Source organism: Carlito syrichta, unplaced genomic scaffold, assembly GCF_000164805.1.
Source record: "Carlito syrichta isolate Samal-C Ts95f unplaced genomic scaffold, Tarsius_syrichta-2.0.1 Scaffold112228, whole genome shotgun sequence".
NCBI classification, from domain to species: domain Eukaryota; kingdom Metazoa; phylum Chordata; class Mammalia; order Primates; family Tarsiidae; genus Carlito; species Carlito syrichta.
In genome coordinates, this window is record NW_007056324.1 from 474,490 (window position 1) to 483,834 (window position 9,345).

The 9,345-nt window shown below is 45.8% G+C and overlaps 1 protein-coding gene across 5 annotated transcripts in view; it reads left to right on the plus strand.

Moving 5' to 3' along the window:
• The window catches only part of FAM219A (family with sequence similarity 219 member A), a 56,926-nt gene that overhangs the window by 41,331 nt on the left and 6,250 nt on the right, over positions 1–9,345 (plus strand). The gene's annotated exons all lie outside the window — the stretch shown is intronic.

The following is a 9,345-nucleotide window of genomic DNA, read 5'->3' on the forward strand; positions in this document are numbered from 1 at the left end:
AAAAAAAAAAAAAAAAAGAAAGCCTACAACTCTAGGCTGGGTGCAGTGGCTCACACCTGTAATCCCAGCACAATAGAAGGTTGTGGCAGAAGGATTACTTGAGCCCAGGTATTCGAAACCAGCCTGGGCAACATACTGAGACCTCATCTCTACAAAAAACAAACAAAAATTAGCCAGTCATGGTTGTGCATGCCTGTAGTCCCAGCTACTCGGGAGGCTGAGGCAGGAGGATTGCTTGAGCCCAGGAGTTTGAGGCTATGGTAAGTTATGATCATGCCATAGCATTCTAGCTTGGGTGACAGAGACCCCAAGTCCAAAAAATGACAAGAAATCCTACAACTCTAAAGCTCCCTCTGGCTGTCACCCATTCTCATTCCTTCCCTTCTCAGCTTAGTCTAGCTCCTTTAAAGAATAACCTGTGCTCACTCTCTACCTCATCTCTTGTTCCCTCCTAAATCCCGTCATCTGGGCTCTGTTCCTACCCTACAACTAAAACTGCATTCAGTGAGGCAACCTATGACTTCCTTATTTCTAAATGTGTGTTTATCTTATGGACCCATTTGCTTATTTGACACTGCTGATTTCTTCTACCCTGAAACTCTACCTAAATAGCTCTTGGTTCTATTCCTGTCTCATGTGTCTGTTCCTACCCAGTCTCCTTCTTCCACTCATTCCCTAAGATTGAATGTTTCCCAGAGCTTCATGCTTGGTTCTTGTCTTTTTTCACTCTGCCCATTCTCTCTGAGAGGGCTTATTCTCCTCTGTGGCTTCCATCACCATCAGCCCACACCCTACACCTCTTTCCTGAACTCCCACACCTCAAATCCTACTGACTAGTGTTATCATCTGGGTGCCCAAAAGACTCCTAAAAATTCAACCTGTTTCCAGATAAACTAATCTAGTTTTCCCTGGCAATGTAGCTGTGCCTTCTTCTGCATTTTCTGTCTTAGTAACTATTACTCTTTTCCTAATTACTCCAGAAAAAAAACTAGGAATATCTGGACTCTTCCTTTTACATGTTATATCTGACTGAAGTCTGCCAGTTCTACCCTCTTTGATATCCTCCTTTCAACCCTTTTACTTTCTGCTCCTGCTTGGCTCAGCTCCCTGTTGTCTCTTGCTGGCACTATTGCAATAGTTTCCTAATTATCCTTACTTCCAGTCTCATTCTTCTCCCACCCATCTTCCATATGGTTTCACCATCTCAAATAAGTTCATGTTGCTCCCCTGCTTAAAGCCTCATTGGCTCCCTATCATCTTCTGAGTAAAGAACAAAATCAACCAGGCACAGTAATCATTCTTGTAATCTCAGCACTTTGGGAGGCTGAGACAGGAGTCTCTCCCTTGAACCCAGGAGTTCAAGACCAGTCTCGGCAACATAGTGAGACCTCGTCTCTACCAAAAAAATCCAAAAATTAGTTAGGCATGGTGGTGTATGCCTGTAGTCCCAGCTACCTGGGCAGGTGAGGCAGAAGGATCAGCTGAGACCAGGAGGTTGAGGCTGTAGTGAGCCATGATTGTGCCACTGCACTCCAGTCTGGGTGACAGCAAGATTCTGACTCAAAACAAACAAACAAACAAAAAGAACAAAATCAAGTTCCAACTTCCATCATGATCTGAGCCCTCCTGACTCCACCAGTTTGATTTTCTGCCATTTTTCATCATAGCTTCTGATCCAGCTATAGCACAATGCTGACTGTATTTTGCTAGTTTCATGCTTCTGAGTCTTTGCACTTGGTCCCTGAATGTCATCCTCCTTCCTCTTAAATAAACTGGTGAACTGATGTTTTGATGTCTTTTCAAGTATCTCCTCTGGCCACCCTTCCTTTGTTCTACTCCCTCTACTTTTATATGACTCTTGTTGCCTTTATTGATAATTATTGGGAGCTTCTGAAAGATGGGACTATTTTCTTTTCTTTTTTTAGAGGTGAAGTCTCAACTATGTTGCCCAGGCTAGACTTGAACTCGTAGGTTCAAGCAATCCTCCTCAGCCTCATGAGTAGCTGAGACTATAGGCATCCACCATCACTCCAAGCTGGGACTATTTTCTATTTATCTTATGAGCCCAAAGCCTAGCATTATGAAATAAGTGAGGGAATTGTAGCATAGAAGAGTAAAAGAAGAAAGGAAGCAAGATGCCCCATGGCCAGGCCCCTCCTCATCCTATGAAGGAAGTACCTTTTCCATAGATACCTCTGTATATAGACCAGGCCCCAATTTAGGAGGTATCAGAGCTGGAACTGTGGGCCAATCATTCCCAGGGCACACTATCCATGATGGTGTAGGCCGTTCTGAACCTATACTAATGACATCTTTATAGTTAACTTGGATATAATGCCCAGTATGTACTATACAAAGAACTATTCTAGCTATTTAACATAATAACTCATTTTATAATCACAGGAACCTCTGACATAGGTATAGTATCAGTCCCATTTTACAGATGAGGAAACTAAAGCCCAGATTACACAGCTAATAAATGGAAGAACTGAAATATATTTATTTATTTAGCCAGAGTCTCTCACTTTGTCATCCAGGCTGGAGTGCAGTGGCATGCTCACAGCCACCAAAGCCTCAACCTGCTGGGCTCAGGTGATCCTTCTGCCTCATCCTTCCAAGTAGCTGGACCTACAGGTGCTTGCCATCGCACCTAGCTAGTTTTTTTTAAAATGTTATTTTATTGTAGAGACAAGGCCTCACTAAAATGCCCAGGCTGATCCCAAACCCCCAGACTCAGGCGATCCTTTCCCCTGTGTCTCCCAAAGTGCTGGAATTATAGGCATGAGCCACCATGCCCAGCTGGAAGATCTGGAATTTAAACATAGGCGCTCTAGCTCCAGAGTCTGTGCTTTTTTTTTTTTTTTTTTTTGAGTTGGAGTCTCACTCTGTCACCCAGACTGGAGTGCAGTGGCTGCTCCCGGCCACCGCAGCCTCGACCTGCTGGGCTCTGACGATCCTTCCGCCTCAGCCTTCCAAGTAGCTGGAACTACAGGCACGCACTACCATGCCCGGCTAGTTTTTGATTTATTGTAGATGAGGTCTCGCTAAGTTGCCCAGGCGGGTCTCGAACCCGCAGGCTCAGGCAGTCCACTCACCTCAGCCTCCCAAAGCGCAGAATTACAGGCTGAGCCACCAAGCCTGGCTGAGTCTGTGCTTTTAATCATTACAATCTTCCTTTCAGTCTGTATAGCAAGGAGGATGGGATTGTGCATTATACCCCTTAGCACTGAGAGTGGGTCAACCCACCCAAGCCATATGTCTGTTGCCCAGTGGAGGGGAGGGGTATAATTTGAATGTTGGGGCAAGCAATCATATGCCTACTGGGTACTTGTGAGAATCAGGTGAGCTCATAGATCGAAGACATACATTAGGAACTATAAAAACCTCTACATATCTTCTTTCATGCCACCCAGAGTCCTAGCAGTCCCTGTAAAGGTCTGGTGGTCATTCAGGAAAACTGCCTCTACATCTCCAGGTTTTCCCTCTTAAGACCCTGGGCATGAGCCTTGAAGGTTCTACTCTCAGATTTTTTCCTTCGTTTCCCTTTTTACCCACCCAGTTCCATCCTGCTTATCTGATCTCTTGGGTCCCAGCCTACCATTGTATCTACTGCACTACCCACAGCTCCAACAAGTAGAGCCAGCCAGCTAGAGACAAAACTTGAGCTAGTACAGCCCCAGGGTAGAGAGGCAAGGGAAGAAGTTAATATGTCCACAGGTGATACTTGGGCCTGGGAACGGAGTAGCCTTCCACAGGTCCTGTCTCTAGCTTCAAGCCCTAGTCATGCTATCTTCCCTTATGTCCCTCCCTGCATATTTTGAAAGGTCATTGACTCCATCAGTGACCTTGAGTATGACACTTTCCCTCTGGGCCCAGGTTTCCTCTTTTTGAGTCAGAGTCTTATTCTGTCTTCCAGGCCGGAATACAGTGGCACAATCACAGCTTACTACAGCCTCGACCTCCTAGGCTCGGGCGATCCTTCTGCCTCAGCCTCCCTAGTAACTGGGACCACAGATGTGTACCATAACACCTGACTAAACTTTTGTAGAGAGAAGATCTTCCTATGCTGCCCAGGCTGGTACTGGTTTCCTCATTTTTAAAAAGAATGGGTTTTTTAATTAATATTTGTTGAAGCTGATGATGTCTCACTATAGTAAGTCTCCCACATACGATTGTTCAAGTTGCAAACTTTCAAAGATGCGAATGTGCATTCACATGTCCAATCATATAAGTAAGTTCACGTGTCTGGCATACATTGTCACATCACATGCATGCAAGTTTTTATGCTTTTGTGTACTTTACTGTATAGTACTGTATAGAGTATAGTAGTACAGTTTCTTTTTTTTTGGTGCTTTTTAAATTTTAATCAATATTTTTTTAAATGATATTGTGGGGTACAGTTAAGGGTTAGGTATACAAATATGCTCCATTCAGGCACCTTTGTTGACAAGAGGTGTCTCCCCGTCCCCAGACAGATATTTACTACCGTTAGTCCCACCTCCCTTCCCCTCCCTACCCCCCCATAGTTTCCCACTACTGTCAGTCATTTTCTTATAGTATTACATTGGATGTTCAAGGTCCATTATATGAGTGAGAACATGCGATACTCAGGTCTTTGTTTCTGTGAGAGATCACTCAGTATTATAGACTCTAGTTCCATCCAGGTTGCTGCAGAATTCATGATTTTGTTCTTTTTTATGGCTGCGTAGTATTCCATCGTGTATATGTACCACATTTTTTTAATCCAGTCCTCTTTTGATGGACAGCATGGTTGCTTCCAGGTTCTTGCTATTGTGAACAATGCTGCGATAAACATATGTGTGCAGGTATCTTTTCTATAGAGTGATTTGAGTTCTTCAGAGTATATTCCCAGTAGGGGGATTGCGGGGCCATATGGGAGGTCAATATTTAGAGCTTTTAGGAATTGCCATACTGTTTTCCACAGAGGTTGTACTAGTTTGCACTCCCACCAACAGTGTAGAAGTGTTCCCTATTTGCCACACTCTCTCCAGCAACTGTTATTTTTTTAGTTATTGATAATTGCCATTCTGACTGGGGTTAGGTGGTATCTCAGTATGAGTAGTACAGTATCTTTATTTCAAGCCCAGGATGTTCAGAAGCAAACAAAAAAGCAGTGGTAATAAAGCTGGCCCGGTATAGCCGATTGTGTTTAGTTACCTAGGCTAACTTTGTTGGACTTAAGAACAAATTGGATTTACAAACGTGTTCTCAGAATGAACTCATTCTATTAGGGAACTTACTTTATATTGTTTTCTCTTCTTTCCATAGTTTCCATAATAAAACATTTTTAAAGACCAGATTGGGTCAGGCGTGGTGACTCATGCCTGTAATCCCAGCACTTAGGGAGGTCAAGATGAGAGGATTACCTGGGCTCCAGAGTTCAACACCAGCCGGGGCAACATGACAAGACTTCGTCTCTACAATAAATCCAAAAACTAGCCATGTGCCTGTAGTCCCAGCTACTTGGAAGGCTGAGGAGGAAGGATAATCTGAGCCCAGCAGGTCAAGGCTGTGATAGCTGTTATCATGCCACTGTACTGCAGCCTGGGTCACAGAGTGAGACGCTAACTCAAAAAAAACAAAACAAAACAAACAGATTGGATTAAACCAATAGATTTTAACCTTTTTAAAAAAATAGAAATTTTTCTCCAACTAAAATCTTGTGATAGGCTGACGCATAAATGAAATAAGGTGGACTTATTCTAATTGAAAAGTTACCAGACCTCTACCCTATTGTTGCTCCCCCCCCCCGCCACATACACTCTCATTCAGGGAACCCAGTTTAATGAAAATCACTGGATGAGACTAAGGATTCTTCTGGCCCTGTTGACTTCCTCTAGTTATGTTGGCTTTGCATTGGCCATTAGCCTATATATCCTGTCCTAGAAACAGTGAGATTGGGCTACTAATCATCTTCAGAGTCTTTGGAGAATTTGTTTGAAGGGTTGCAGAAACATGAGTTGCTGTTAGAGATGCATGTCAATGTCTGTCTCTGCTAAGTGTTTATTAATACTTTTGTTAATCCCCACTTTAGTTCCCAGATCTGGCTAATGCCTTCAGATGTCCTTGGGGGGCATTTTAAATTCTCCCTGATTTCTTGGAGCCAGGCATTTCCTTCTGCCTGGAGTTCTTTCTGATTCCTGCATTCATGAATATTTTACATTTAATCTCCCTGATTACATTGCCACGTGATGGTCATGGCGCATTGGCTGTGTTTCTGAGGGAAGACATACAGGAAGCTCACAGTAAAGGCTTGAGTGTGCAAGCGCAGTGCCAGAGATCTTTGTGCTTGCCACTAAGACGGCTTTCTGTCATGGACAGTGATGGGGGAAATGCTGAATGGTGGACTTTGCATGGGGCCTCTCAGCCTAGGGCTTTGCCCCCTGGTCAGGTCCCTCCTGGCTCCTGGCTTATGGCCCAAAGGAGCTGGCAGTTTCACTCAGGATCAAATACCACCAGGAACTGCCCTGTAGGCCTCGAGGACCACATGTGGGTCCTTGTGATCAGAGTTGCTCAACGGCTTGCCAGTCCCCATCCCAGGCCGTTCTTCCTGCTCAATCTCCTCCAGTGTTACCATTTACACCCAATACCTCCAGCCTGAGAGAAGATACTTTGATGAAGTCATCTGCACTGAGGAGTAAAAAGTTAGCCCCAAATACCTACCAGCATGTGTTTTTAAAAAATCAGCCCCAGGAAAGGGATAGTGAGGACTAACTCTCTCATGTGATGGATGGATACAGTGGAGGATTAAGGAGGAGATGTGTGATTGAAAGGCTATAGATTTAGATGTCACCTGTGTGGCAGGGCACAGTGGCTCACACCTGTAATCCCAACACTTTGAGAAGCAGAGGTGAGAGGATCGCCTGAGCCCAGGGGTTCAAGATCAGCCTGGGCAACTTGGCGAGACCTCGTCTCTACAATAAATCTAAAAATTAGCCGGGCATGGTGGCATGCACCTGCAGTTCTAGCTACTTGGAAGGCCGAGGCGGAAGGATTACCCGAGCCAAGTAGGTTGAGGCTGCAGTAGCCATGAGCATGCCACTGTACTCCAGTCTGGGTGAGAGAGTGAGACTCCAACTTAAAAAAAAGTCACTTATGTAAAAATGTCAGTCCAATAGGAGACATTAGGGTTCCCCAAGGAGAGAAGGAGGCCTGAGGGCAGGACCCTGCAAAGGAGACAAAGGGCTGTGGGACAGCCCAGAGATGATGGCCAAAGAGGCAAGAGGTGAGCCATGGGAGCATGCTGTCCTGAGAGCCAGGGGAGGAAACCATTTCCAAGTGGATGTGGTATCCACATGGATGTGGTATCCACATGGATGTGGTATCCACATGGATGTGACATGTGGCAAATGCTACCCAAAAAGTGAAGGAATGTAACTAAGGAACCTGGAAATGTGCTGGTGCTTCCCTGGTAGGGTTCCACCAAACCCTTATGAGATTTACCCTTCGAAAAGTACTCCCTCTGGTTGCTCTGGAGTGAGTTACTTGCTGTGGGCCAACAGGAGAGCCAGACCTCCCTTGCAGCTCTACCCCTCCCCTGAAAGGCTATTTTGGCCACAGAGAAGCATGTAAAGGCAACTAAAGGGCTGTTTCTCCAAGGCTGTGCAGGACAAGTGCTGTCTTTAAGGAGTCTCCTGAGGAGGTTGCTGAGCCAGGGAGGATGGACAGGGAAGCTTGCAGCATGGGAAGTTGCCTGAGATGCAGGCACTGTGGTACCCAACCTTTCTGAGCAAAGCCTCCTGCTCCCCTCCCCTTCATCCATGACTGAGACGTCGGGACCAGAGCAGAGGAGGAGGCCCAGGTTCTGCCCTTAGGACTTGGAACCACTATGGCAACACAGCCCACCCAGGCCTCATGCTATGGATGGCTTGAAGGAACACAGACAAGTCCAGGGTTTCCCTCCCAAACAGTCTAGAGTTTTTCCTCTCCCCTTAGTTACAAGTATGTTTTCATCCCCACTGTCTTGTTTTTAAGGGAACAGAAGCCACCATAATGGTTTTATATCCTTCCCTTGCTGGGTTACCAGTAGCCATTCAGATCCCTGGGCCTGACACTGCGGCAGCACTTTGCCTGTCCATCTGCCAACTCTGCATCCCCGGAGGCAGAACAGACAGAAGCCTTGGATCCCCTCTGCAATCCTCATGTCTTAGACTTAGCATTCTACAGGTCCTAGTTAAAATGCAAAGACAACCAGGATGGCAGCACTCATATCAATGGTTGGTTATCAATGTCTGGGAGAACGTGGATGACGCCAGCCCCTTCCAGCTGACTGAGGCAGGGTGGCCAGGGCTCTGGGTCTAGTAGCAGAGAGGGGTGTTTTGGAGGGGATGACAAGCCTAGATAAGGACTCTGGGCAGCAGGGCCCAGCCCAATAGGAGGAAGTTAGTGAAGAGGGCAGTTAGGGAGACTGAAAAGGTTGTAGACACTGGACGTTGTACAGCCTGCATGCTTTCCTACCTTCCTTGTCATCTGTAGTGTCAGGTGTTTTGCACTCTGGACAGCAAAGGACTAACTGGCCACCTGCTGATTTGTAATTATTTGTCTTCTTACTTACCATACCCAGCCAACCTTTCAGGTTTTCCCAAGAGACATTCTTTTTTTTTTTTTTAAGTACAAAGAGCTAGCATGGTTTCTTTCATTGGGTGGCTGCCTTGGATAATCCATTCAAGGATGATTTCTAAGAGTCCAATTTAATGAAACCTCTATTCTTCATGTACTGACAGAAATGCTGGTGGTACATACTGAGGTCGTATATCCGGATCAGATCATGCCACTGTGAGCAAATGTGACAAGAGCAAGAACTCTGACTGAATTTTCACAGGTAGTTCCAGTAGAGCCACTGTCACCCATCTTGCTTTCAGGAGTGGAGGAAGGCAAAATTTGGGGAACCTCCAGGAGGCACTCTTCAGGTCCTGTCTGTGAACTGGAGAAGCCATCATTAGAATTCTTTTCTGTCTAGTGGCTGCAACCTGGAAGTCTGGTGTGAGTTCGCCAGTCAGTTCTCTGGATCCTGTGAAGGGGCCTGTTTAGCACTAGGAAACAAGGGGAGAAGGCCCATTTCAGGGAGCACCTGCTCTCACCTTAATCCAGACTTAAACTCACAGGAACGTAGAAAGACCTTGTCAAGCAAATACATAGGAAGGGCCTGAGGAGAAGGACAAATAGTATGGGAGTTAGGAGAAGGAAGTCCTGTGGGTTTAAGGAAATCATGGTGGGCTTTCTGGAGGAGGCTGGGTCGCACAGGACTTTGAAAACAGACACCCAAGCCGGGCTCCGTGGCTCAGCCTATAATCCCGTGCCTTGGGAGGCTGAGGTGAGTGGATT